The sequence below is a fragment of the Chenopodium album genome, chromosome 25 (genome assembly GCF_948465745.1).
Source record: "Chenopodium album chromosome 25, dcCheAlbu1.1, whole genome shotgun sequence".
Taxonomy (NCBI): Eukaryota; Viridiplantae; Streptophyta; class Magnoliopsida; order Caryophyllales; family Amaranthaceae; genus Chenopodium; species Chenopodium album.
In genome coordinates, this window is record NC_137858.1 from 2,327,351 (window position 1) to 2,338,235 (window position 10,885).

The following is a 10,885-nucleotide window of genomic DNA, read 5'->3' on the forward strand; positions in this document are numbered from 1 at the left end:
CCGGATTCAATGGGGCTTCAACTTATCCCGATGGGAAAGTTCTGCTTCCTGTCACCATCGGCTGTGATGAAGCAGCTAGGAACGTCATGACTGAATTTTTGGTCATCGATGCTCCTTCAGTGTACAACGTGATTTTGGGGAGACCCATAATTCACGAGATCGAAGGGGTTGTCTTAACTTATCATCAGCTGATGATCTACGTTTCAGACGCCAGCTTCCCCGAAAGGATCCAGGGCAGCCAAAAGGAGGCCCGAAGGTGCAACTACCTCAAGCCATCCACTAGTCGCCCAGACGACGACGATGAGGATGAGGAGGAGAAAGAAAAAGAAAGAGAGCCGAGCACAAAAAAGCCGAAAGGTCTAAGTGCTTCGGCCCAAGGTTTTGTGCCCAAAGAAAAAGGGTCAGAAAAAGAAAAGGCTAGCTCTTCATTTGAGCCGAAAGACTCAGAGAGCCAGCCGAAGAAGAAAAAGTCTGGGACGCCTGCTGATATAGACAGCAGGCCAGATTCTGAAGAGTCCAGCCCATCAACAATGGACTTGGACCAGCAGACTGAAATGGTCGAGTTGACCGAAGGAGATGCTGAGAAATGTGTAACAATCGGGATGGATCTTGATCCGAGCACCCGTTGTGAACTTATTCAACTCCTCCGGGACAACAGAGATGTGTTTGCTTTCTCGGCAGCTGATATGCCTGGGATAAGTCCAGACCTCATCTCCCATAAGCTTAACGTCGACCCAACGTGTCGGCCAGTTAAGCAAAAGAAGCGGAATTACTCCGCAAATAAGAACCGAGACATCGCAGCCGAGGTCAAGAAATTGCTGGATGCAGGCTTCATCGAGCCTTGTCAGTATCCAAAATGGCTGGCAAATGTGGTGATGGTTCAGAAGGCCAATGGTACCTGGAGAATGTGCGTTGACTTCACGGACCTAAATAAGGCTTGTCCGAAGGATTTCTATCCCTTGCCGAGGATCGATCAGCTAGTCGACTCGACGAGTGGCCATGCCTTGCTTAGTTTCATGGACGCATTCTCGGGGTATCATCAGATCTTCATGCACCCCGACGACCGAGCCAAGACGGCATTCGTCACAAATGCCGGGGTGTATAATTACAAAATGATACCCTTCGGATTGAAAAATGCGGGGGCAACTTATCAAAGGCTGGTGGATCAAGTTTTTGCCGATCAAAAAGGCCGAAACATGGAAGTTTACGTTGACGATTCAATCGTCAAAAGCAAAAAATCTGAAGACCATGTTAAGGACTTGGCTGAAACCTTCACCACCTTAAGAAAGCATCAAATGAAGCTGAATCCGAAGAAATGTGTCTTCGGCGTGAAGTTAGGGAAATTCCTTGGGTTCATGGTCAGCAAGAGGGGGATTGATGCCAATCCCTCCAAAGTCAAAGCAGCGCTCGATCTTCCTAAGCCGAAAACGAAGAGGGACGTTCAGCGGCTCACCGGAAGAATGACAGCCCTCTCGAGGTTCATTTCCAGAGCTTCGGACAAGGGGTTACCTTTCTTCAAAGCCCTAAAACTCCCAAAAACAAAAGAGCTCGTTTGGGAAGAAGAGCAAAAAGAAGCCTTCAAGCAGCTTTGGGAGCATCTGGCTCAACTCCCAACACTGGCTAGTCCAGTAGAGGGAGAAACTTTGTATCTGTACGTGGCGGTCAGCCCAGCCACCATCAGTGCAGTGCTGCTGAGGGAAGAAAATAAAATTCAGCAACCGATCTATTTCGTCAGTCACACTCTGACGGATGCCGAGACCCGCTAACCTCTACTCGAGAAAGTTACCTTTGCAGTAGTGGTAGCTGCTCGGAAGTTGAGGCCCTACTTTGATTGCCATCAGATAGTGGTCTTAACTGATCAGCCGCTGGAAAAAGTTCTCGGCAAAGTTGAAAAATCCGGTAGGCTGGCCAAGTGGGCTTTCGAGCTCACTGAATTCAGCATCAGCTACCAGCTGAGAGCAGCCATCAAGGCTCAAGCTCTAGCGAACTTCTTGGCCGAATGCTCGTATCAAGAGACGCTAGACGATGAAAACAAAATCTGAACCGTTTTTACGGATGGATCCTCCACCGTAAATGGTTCGGGGGAAGGGGTAGTGATAACCTCTCCCGAAGGCAAATCCTTCGAGTATGCACTCAAATTTTCTTTCAAAGCTTCGAACAACGAAGCTGAGTATGAGGCAGCAATCGCTGGCCTAGAACTGTGCATCTCTCTGGAAGCCGAGCATGTCTGTCTGAAGACAGACTCTCAGCTAGTTGCATATCAGATCGGTGGCAGCTACGAGGCCAAAGAGCCCTCCATGATAGCCTATCTTGCCAAGATCAAATCAGTTATTGCAAAGCTGAGAACTTTTGAAGTTCAGCTGATCCCAAGGGGTCAAAATGCTCAAGCCGACGCACTCTCCAAACTTGCCAATTCAACTCTCACTGAGCTGAACAGATCTGTATATGTGGAAGTGCGCCGAGAAAGAAGTGTCGACGAAGCATCCGAAGTGTGCTGCGCTGACCCAGAACCTAGTTGGATGGACCCCATCCTAGCTTTCAAGCTTCGGGGAGAAATTCCTGAAGACAGAATTTTGGCCTACAAACTGAAGAGAACTAGCTCAAGGTTCATCGTCTTTAGAGGAGAGCTCTTGAAAAAGTCCTTCTCAGCCCCATTGCTTAAATGCGTGGGTCCAACAGATGCAGATTACATCCTTCGGGAGATTCACCTCGGCATCTGCGGAAACCACATTAGGGGAAGGACCCTAGCCCACAAGGCATTGAGGGCCGGATATTACTGGCCTACCATGATCTCAGACGCTAAGGAGCTGGTCCGAAAATGCGACAAATGTCAAAAATTCGCACCAGTCATCCATCAGCCAGCTAGAGACCTTCAGCCGATCCTTAATCCGCTTCCGTTTGCCCAATGGGGGCTGGATATTTTGGGACCCTTTCCAGATGCACCTTACCAAAAAAGATGGTTAATAGTCGGCATCGACTATTTCAGCAAATGGATTGAGGCTGAAGCAGCTTCGAATATTACAGAGCAAACTGTCAGGAAATTTATCTGGCAGAACATTATCACCCGCTTCGGTAATCCGAAGGTCTTTTTCTTTGATCATGGGAGGTAATTTGACAATTTATCGCTGAGGCGGTACACAGACCAATTCGGCATCAAGCTTGCATATTCAGCAGTATGTCATCCACAAAGTAATGGCCAAGCCGAAGCTGCAAATAAACAAATCCTCAATGCTTTGAAGAAAAGGGTTGAAGATCAAAAGTCCAAGTGGATAGAGGAACTTCCAGGAACCCTCTGGTCACTTTGGACAACTGAAAAAGAGGCAACGGGCCATTCACCTTTTGAGCTGGTGTATGGTGCCGAAGCCGTTCTTCCAGTGGAAATCGGCTCTGAAAGTTTACGAGTGCACCACTTCTCGGCTGAGAATGAGCAACTTATGAAAGAATCCCTCGATTTCCTCGATGAAGTAAGAGACTCAGCCTGAGACAGAATGGCTGCTTATAAGCAGAGAATCAGAAAATTTTACAACCGAAGGGTCCATGCAAGGCCTCTCAAAATTGGAGACCTTGTCCTTCGGAATGCTGCTGCAGTTCAGAAAGGCCGAATCCATGGGAAACTCTCAGCTGCATGGGAGGGACCCTATGAAATTTATGATGAGCTTCAGCCAGGAACATACCGACTTCGTCAGTTAGATGGAACTGAGCTGAAAAATCACTGGAATGCTGATGTACTTAATAAATATCATGTGTAAACCCTTCGAGGCAGAACAATCATTGTAAGTACATTTTGAATTATTAATGAAAGGCCTCAGAGCCACCCTTTCTATAAGTATTTGAAACTTTTTATTCTTTCAAGTTTTCTTTATTCTATCTACTCTTTAAGGGTTTTTATTCAGCCTCGTCTGAAACCTTCGCCTTCGGGTAACTGGGTTTCAGATTGCTGACAAACCCGTCTTTTTAAAGAACTCTGGTCTTTCAGTTGAAGTTAAACTTCAGTAAGACTTGTTCTCCAAAGACATGAGTCCATGGACAAGTATGGGATATTGCCTTAACTGAGCCTTGTATCCCAGAAAGCCATTATCTGAAACATTGTCTTCAGTTGGCCTTGTGTTTCAGATATCCATTTTTAAAGATAGACAGAAACTCAAGGATAACAGCAACTATTAGAAATTTTTTATTCAACTTCGTCTGAAAGTTGAAGAAACCCAACTCAGTAATCCAAAGACTTGAGTCTTCAGATTACTGGGGGGGGCAAGAAGCACTATCAGTGCAAGTTTATCTTCAGCAGAATTCTTCAAGCCGAAAGTTTTGTACTTAGCAAAAATTCTTGCAAAAATTCTCAAGTTCAGAAACAGTAAAGCATTCAGAATTGAAGAAAAATGCATCAGATAAAGTTCAAATGCTCAGAAAACGAGCTACAAAGTTCAAATGTTCTAAGGACATAATAAAGTATCGGAAGCCACCCACAAGCGGAAAATTACAGCTGCCGAGGTACATACAAAAACAGAAAGCAGTTTGTACATCAAGGCAAGCTGAAGCAAAAAACAAGGCAAAAAATTCAGAAGCGGCAAGTCTAAAGTTGAGCGCACGATGAACCGCAAGATTCTGAAGACGACTGCCCGAGTTCCTTTGCTTCAGCCCGAGGATCAGACTGATCAGCATTACTGGGTCCCATTGTGGCCTCAGTCCCAGCAGCAGATGAAGCAGGCTTTGCATCCTGCTAAGCCTCCCTCTCCCTTTGTTCAGCCTCCATCTCCCTTCTTTCAGCTTTTTCTTCGGCTTCTTCAGCCTCAAGGATTTCAGCTTCAATTGGAGTTGGAAACTGCATATGAGGGTCTTCGGGATCCTAGATCCATTCAACACATTTGGACTAGTCTAGCTTCGGCTCAGCATGTAGGCAGACTCTTCGGCACACTCTAACCCCGTTCTTGAAACCCATATCGTATTCTTCCTGGGTGTAGATACGGACCTTGAGTAGGGCCTCAACATCAGCCAACTTCTTCTGTAACTCCTCCAAGTCCTTCTTGGATCTGTTCAACTCATCAGTAAGCTTGGAGGAGGAATCTCTCTGCTTGTTCAGCTCTTGCTGAACTTGGGATGCTTTAGTTTTTACTTGGGTCAGTTCATCACTTTTGACCCTCAGCTGATCCTCAACCTCTTGGAGCTTGGCTTTCTGAGATTCAGCAGCAGTAGCAGCTTCTGAGAGTTGGACGTTTCGAGCTTGGAGCATTTCTTCAGCAGCCATTCTACTGGCTTCCAAAGCTTCTAGCTTCTGTTGCACCTCAGCCTGTGCAGCAGCTCCCTCTCTGATTCTGCTCTCAATGGCAGCCTTGAACTTGGAGATGTCCACTCCCATATGCTCCTGAAGGAATTTCTCCACTTCTATCACCGGGGGAAAAACCTCCTTCTCCATTGCAGCGCAGAAGGTTTAAAGGGCCTCAGCAGCTTTTTTCTCGTATTCCTCACCCTTCTGCTGCTTCTCTTTAGCTGCTGCTTGCTTCAGCTTAGCAAGCTTCAGCTCCTCATCTGCTACCTTCTTCTCATACTCGGCAGCATCAACCCTATCTTGTAGGGAGTCTATCAGCTCTACAGTGAGAGTCTGATTGTGCACAAACTGGAAACAAAGACACAAGTCAGTTAAAAAAAAAAAACTGAGCTGAAGAGCTGAATTGAAAAGTAAAAGCAAGGAAGAAGATTTACCTACATCATCAACAGCTGATTTGACCTTGCTGGGTCTGGAACTGATCTGCTGGATTCACCCATCCCAGCAGTGGCCTTCAGCGACCAGATCCTCGCCCTATCTACTTCGGTCAGGCCAGCAAAATCTTCGAAGTAGGCTGCAGCACCTTCTCGGTTCTGGCCCCATATGAGATCCCAGATGTGATCCGGAATTGGAATGCGGGGGGCCAAGAAACCCATTTCTCCACACTGCAGGGTCTGGAATGAAGGAAAGGAAGATTCGGGAGCTTCCTGGGCCTTGGATGGCTTAGCTTCTTCTTCTTGAACTTCTTCCTCCTTCTTCTCAGCAAAGTCAATGATTATGACTTCTGCTTCTTCTTCAGGAGTGAGGACGAAAGCCTCAACCTCTCTTGCGATATCGGCTGTGAAACCCTCAGCAACGGGCTTCACAGCATCTTCAACATTGCGCTCAGCAGCACTCTCTCGGACTTCCTCTTCTTGGACCCCCCCTTGGGATCGGGAGTTTTCTTATCCACCTCCATCTTAGGAGGTGGTGGAGGGGTCTTCGGCGGAGACTGGGGTGATGGCTGGGGAACCCTCGGCGATCCACCGCCTTCCTCAGGTTCCTGAATATTGATGCCGGCAGGCCTCGGCCTCGTCTGGAAGTCGTGGGGGCCGATGATGGCCATCCTTCTCCTTTTGCGAAGAGGCTGCTCGTCCATATCAGATTCTTCAGATTCCTCTGGTATTTGGTCTTCGGGACGGGCAGGGGCTTTCCCTTCTCTTTGTCTCTTGCTCTCTTCAGACTGCAAAAGATAGGGGGACAGGAAGAACGTGAGTAAAAAAAAAAAAGCTGAAAAGCTAAGTCTAACTCACCGAGGTCTTCAGCAAAGCCTCGTCTTCTTCCTCAGCTGCCCTTGCCGCTGCTTCTTCCTCAGCAGCCCTGGAGGACCCTTCTCCCCCTTCACAAGCTTCAATAGCCCGTGCAACCTCCTCGGCTGTACGGGCAGCTTCGAGTTCCTCAGCCAACAGTTGAAGCCAAGGATCTCTCTTCTTCCACCAAGGCTTCTGCCTCTGATACAGAGCAACAACCTCAATTTGGAGATGGGAGTGATCTAGATGGACTTCCCGATGCTTCGGATCGGTGATAGAAGGGGCCCGATCGATTATGAATCGTTCTCGAGTAACGCTGAGACGGTTGTAGTCAATGCCGACGTTAGTCTCGTTTCGCTCTGAGTATAAGAAAAAAGGAGCAAAGATCAGTTCAGCAAAATAAAAGATGTTGGATTGGCTCAGCAGAAAAGTGCGAAACAAAAACAGAGAAAAATAAATAATAAAGGCCTCGGCCCCAGCCGAAGAAACTTACCATTCCTAAACTTTCGGCTGAGGCCGACAGCTGCTAACATGTGCTCTTGGAAAATGTAATGGTTATCCGGGAGCCAAGTCTCCGGGATATACTTCATTCGGCCGCCAGCGCCCCCAGGGTTCAGCATTCTGCCGAAGATATTTTGCTGATTAAGGTTCAGATCTGGGCCTCTATCTTCGGGAGGGCCCAAGCTTCCCATTTCAGGATCAGGCTCAACTAGATACCTGGGAGCGCTGAAGACATAAGGGTGGTTAGGATCTGTGGGCGCCCTAACCCAGATCCATTGACCTCTCCATTCCTTGTCTGAAGAGTCGTTCGGCCACATTATTAAATACTGGGGCCGAGACTCAATTCGGTACCACCCAGGTTCGTGATCTCCGTGCCCACTTTGAGTGTTTGACACTAGCCGATGAAGCTTTTTGAAGCAGTGAAGGTTCGGCACATATCTGAAGAACTTGCAGACCCACAAATATGTCATCACCCTTCGGATGCTGACAGGAGTTAGCTGGCACAGGGAGACCCTGTAGTGGATCAGCAAGTCTCGGACGAATACGTCCAAAGGAAACCTCAGCCCGTACTGAAGCTGTCTTGTGTACACCCCCACGTACCCCGGGGGTGGACGATGGATTCTATCGGATGCTAAGGGCATTCTACACCAATATCCATCGGCTTCCATGATGCCGTAGTACATCTCAATCTGCTCGGCAAACCTATATACATCAGCGTACTCTACCCACCAAGAGTAGGGGCAGTTCTTTATCATGGCTGAGGCAACCTCAGCATCCTCCCACTCTTCAAATCCAAGGAGGACATCCTAAAGGTTGGCGGGGACTTCTTCGTCCCGCCCAGAAACGCTTGGCCCCTCCGTTCCTTCAGGAAGCGCCGATGAAATTGGGGTCGCCCTAATTCCTTCAGCAGGGTCAGGCCCTACTCTTTGTCCATTCCAAGTCCCAGTCCTGTTCCTAGGATCGGGAAATTGCCTTGCCCTTCTCGGAGCACGGGCCCTACCTCTAACTCCTCTCACCATTGTTGAGTTTCGAAGAAAAAGTCAAAAAAGGGGAAAGAGTTCGAATTCGAAGAAAATTAAACTAAAATCGAAGGAAATTACCTTAATCTGAAGCGGAATTTGCCGATCTGCAAGTTGGTAGTGACGAATTTCGATTTTTAAGCTTAATGCTCGGGGAATTTGCGAAGCTTTGATGCGGGTTCTTGGGTTTTCTTGAGAGCTTTGGGTTCGTGTTTGTGAAGAAGTGAGGAGAGATAGTGCGCTTCTTTGATTTTATTTCCAGAAATGGGAATTCCAGGAGTCCGCGCCTTAATTTCTCTTAAATACCTCACTAAGTAACCTTTAAACACACGTCCCTATGATAAACCGCCCATTATCCGTCCAACTTCCACAAATTATCCATCCAGCCGCCGTTATTTCATTAATTGCAGTTTAAATTCAAATTTTTGGATTAATTAAATCATTTACTTCCCTCCTTTTTTTGGTTAATTAAACCCGACCCGTCATCCTTCCAAATCGGGTCTGGGGGGCAAGTTGTTTGGGTCCAATTTAGTCCAATTGGGCCTAGTCATTAAATGATCCAATTAAAAGCCCAAGGTCAAGGTTCAACTCTCCAATTGTGCTAAAGTCAAGATCAGTCAACAAGGCAAGTCAATTGGGCCAAGGCCCACTTCTCCCATATATGTAAAGGTATAAAAGCCATCAATATCACATTTGTACACACATACACACAAAGCCTCAAGCAATTAATTCTCTTGCATAGCTTTCTCTCTCTACACATTGTATTGACTTTAGCATCGGAGGGGCCTTCCTCGGCAACACCCCCGAGGCTAGTTTACGTGTATTTGCTGTGCAGGAAACCCTCGGCCCAGCATCGCTTGGACCGAGCCCAGTCTTCACCACTTCATAGGACCTTCGGCAAGGTCCCATTGTTTTTATCCGAAACATCAACGATTTTATATGTTTATGAATATCATGTTGAGTTGGCGACTCTTAATCACAACAATTTTAGTACTTGTATATATCTTCTTATGAGTAAGATGAATATTTGCGTTAATCCTCTTATGTAACTAACATTTTGTTTTTCCTTTTTTAATAAACTATTAATCTTAAATAAATTGTCGCTTTTTCTAATGATGTAAAAAACTAAAAATACTATGATACCCACTGAAAGCATATATGTTAACTTTTTGTGATTTAATAGAAGAGAAAAAAAAAAGGGGAAAAGATGAACTATTTGACATTTGTTATGATAAATGTATTCTGATTGACGTAGAAAGCATGATTTAAGGATAATAGTAGCAAAATTAATTGAGAATCTAATCAAATCTTTTGATGAGTTGTATATAATATATTGCTTAATACAAGTTGTTAGGTTTGGAAGCAATTGCACTATTATGTTTTCTACTCGGACAAATTAAAGTCGATAGTTTAGTTTAGTATCATTATTGTGAATTCAATCTAGCGTGCATAGAGCCAAAGACTGAGAATTTTCCTGCTTTCACATGAATTGTTAGGTGGTAATTCAATGAATTTTAATAATAAATCAATTAATCTCACTAGATCATTCCGTTTATAATACATAAATATCAATAAAATTATGATAACATATAACTGTCATTGATTACATTATATAAGCATTAAATTTACACTTGAAAATCGTAAAAAGTTAAGAAATCATGAAAATGTAAACACTAATTATACTGATTTACACGTGTTTTTGTCATGAATTCCTAATTTTATTCAATTTCCAAGAGTAAATATATATAGCCCTAAGGGCTACATATAGCATTACCCTATTTACTCAATAGCTATTATGTTGTCTAAATATAAATGTAATTTGGACAAAAAAGAAGTAAAAAGCAATGTAAAAGACAAAATTAAATAATGATGGAGTATATCAAAGATGATATGATACAAAAGAGTAATCATGCCATCTTTTGTTTTTGACTAGTGTACTAATCTTCAATAGGAAGTTAATAAGAATAAGCTACCACCACTATCAAAATTATTGCTGCTTTTTATTCAAACCCTCTTTCCCTCTCTTAAAAATTTGCTTTATGTAATTAATAGTGCATTAATCACTTTCCCACCCTTCTTTTCTTTCCTTAATGCGTGCTGATTATTGAGATTTGGGCAAATTGATACTCCATACTTCGGATATATTTCCTACTGTACTTTCCTATAATAATACGGAGTACTATTCAAGTATCATTCTTGCATTTAATCACGTAAAATATATCCATTAAAAATGTCAATTTTTACCTTCGTGGCTTCATTTATAATTTACCCGTTGTAGCTCAAATTCGAGTTAGAGCAGAGTGTACACGATTTTTAGATAAGAAATCATAATCGAACATTCAAAACTACTCGAGATATATACTTCGTATACGAAAATCTTCATTCCAAATAGAAAGCTCGTAAAATCGGCTTCTAACAACAAACTTTGTGATTAAGATAACTTAACAAAGAATGCAAAAAATCCTTCTCCACGATGGATTTTTTTTTCTTTTGATTTGGAGAAAATTAGCTAAACTTTACAAGTGGAATTCATATATTTGATACAGTATTAGATTCAATTAAGCATCAAGTAATGTGGTATGCGACCATTTTAAAATTTAAAAGTGGGTTCAACGTGTCAACTTACTCTTTTAACAAAGAAAAACTATGATTTAAGCAAATATTACTTTCTACCTATATTCCTTCTTTCATGGGAGAAGAATGTCACCTTTATTTTTCCTATCACTTTTTTCATCTTCGACTTCAGAGGGTTTTTTTTCCAACAATCTCAAGTATAATGTTTCCTATTTCTCAATCAGTAACAAATAATTACACAT